The sequence below is a fragment of the Schistosoma mansoni genome, chromosome 2 (genome assembly GCF_000237925.1).
Source record: "Schistosoma mansoni strain Puerto Rico chromosome 2, complete genome".
Classification (NCBI taxonomy): Eukaryota; Metazoa; Platyhelminthes; class Trematoda; order Strigeidida; family Schistosomatidae; genus Schistosoma; species Schistosoma mansoni.
In genome coordinates, this window is record NC_031496.1 from 20,248,700 (window position 1) to 20,251,178 (window position 2,479).

Sequence of the window (2,479 nt, forward strand, 5' to 3'; positions counted from 1 at the left end):
TAGATAAGGTATATATTTGCAATATCTTCATAAGTTATTAAAATTTATTTCCATCCTTGTCATATTATACTGATGTGTCTTCACAGTAAATTACAACTAAACTCTTTCTTGTAAGTAATTTCAATCCATTTTGTTAGTATGACTTTGAAATATCACAGGTTGTAAGCAGCTGATGCGAACCAAACGAAATAAAGTGAATTCATGTTATTCAGCTAAAATTTCCGTTTTTACTCTCTTCAAGAAACTGAAAAGATTGGCAGTGACGAAGAAAATGGAATAACATGTTATTTGTGACCCTTTCCTTTATCGATTGGATTATTTACCAAGGTAGAAAGAGTAGTTATATAAATTTCTATTGAACTCAGAAGTTCGATTTATTAAGACAAATAATAATGACTTCAGTTGTACCTCAAAGGTATAGAGAAATCTGGTGGTATACAATTCATCATTTGATAGAATATGTTTTAGTCCACTTGATATCCTTTAGTAATAAAATGGGCTCTTAATTAAACATTATTATACTCTTACCAACCAAGTACGATCTCGTTCAAAAATTCGATTACTCACTTATTTATTTATGTTCATAGTGTGACCGGAACAGTCGAATCAGTGAATACAAATACATGAGGCGAAGTCATGGAATCTATCATCTTTCCAGATGTGATAACTAGAAGAATGACATTTGGCTGAAGTAAATGTTTCTTTACACAGCTTTTTCAAATCGTTGAGTTATCTTTCAATGATATTGTCATCTATAATACCTAGTTTTAAGAAAAATGGATTTCTTATGAATTGTCTGTATTTACGACGTTTATATACTTACTTACTTACGTCTGTTACCTATCAAGGAAGAGTATAGGCAGCTCACCAGCATTCTCCATCCAACTCTATCCTTGGCAATCATTTCCAGTTGTGTCCAGCTGCTATCCATCCTTTTGATACCTGCTTCCAATTTCTAACTCAGTGTGTCTGGCCTTCCTCTTTTCCGCTTCCCTTCCGGATTCCAAGTTAGGGATTGAGTCGTGATGCACATTTGTGATTTCCTTAATGTATATCCGATCTACTTCCAACGTCTTTTCCTAATTTCCTCTTCCGCTGGAAGCTGGTTTGTCCTCTCCCATAAAACGCTGTTGCTGATAGTATCCGGCCAGTGAATGTTGAGTATTTTGCGTAAACAACTGTATATAAATACTTGTACCTTCTTGACGATGGATGTATTAGTTCTCCACGTTTATATTTTGATCCATAAAACTGGTACCATACCTCAGAATTTTCACATGGTTTATTTTGCATCTGGTAAGTAAGTGAACTCAGTTCTGTACTTACCAGATGCTATATATATATATATATATACTTATTTATAGTTGCATCTAATCTATTTGTTTACAAGATATCTAGAAGCAAACTAGGCTTATTACGTTCTTTTTCTCAGGTGAACACTGATGAATAAATGAATGTCATTAAATTTGTCAGGTGTAATATCATATTTTGTTTCATCAGTAAATTACCACTAAATTATCGTCTATATGGAGAGAATAAATAACTAGCTAATTAATTTAACCTTAAAGTGAATCATCCTTCATTTTATCATCCAGCAGACCAAAGCAATGAACCCGAATTTATTTCAGGAGTAAAATCAATTATTCATGTTTCTTTTATATAAAATACAACATACACTGTCTCAAGTGAAGATACGTTGGTGCTTGAATATATTACGTGTAAAGATAATATGAAATAACTTTCGTATTCTATTTTCAAGTCAAAGGGAATTCCATATACTATGTTTGATAAGTTAATCATGCATAAGTTGGAGGAGTAAACCGTTTTTATTTACTATAAAAACACCATGCGATCTCGGACGCAGATGACCTGGCCCTTCTGTCCAATACACATCAATAAATGAAGGTCAAGACAAGCAGTGTAGCAGCAGCCTCTGCATCAGTAGGCCTCAGTTAACATAATGGGAAAGCCAAGATCCTCAAATAAAACACGGACAACACCAATCAACCAAATCACACCTAATGCGGGAACTCTGGAACATGGGGAATCTTTCAATTACCTAGGAAGCATCATTGATGAACAAGAAGGATCTGATGCAGACATAAAGGTGAGATGAAAAATATATGGGACTCAAAACAACTGTCTTTCGACCAACATCGAAGTCAGAATGTTGAATACGAACATCAACACCGTTCTACTGTACGGAGTTGAAACGTGGAGAACTACAACAAGCATCATCAGGAAGGTATAAGTATTTATTAACAGTTGTCTACAAAAGATACTCAATATCCTTTGGCCGGTCACCATCAGCAGAAGTCTACTGTGGGTGAAGACAAACCAGTTTCTAGCTGAAGAGAAAGTTATGAAAAGACAATGGAAGTAGATAAGACACATATTGAGGAAATTACCAAAGTGCATCACGAGGGAAGCGCTAATTTGGAATCTTGAAGGGAAACGGAAACTATAGCCGAAGGACACA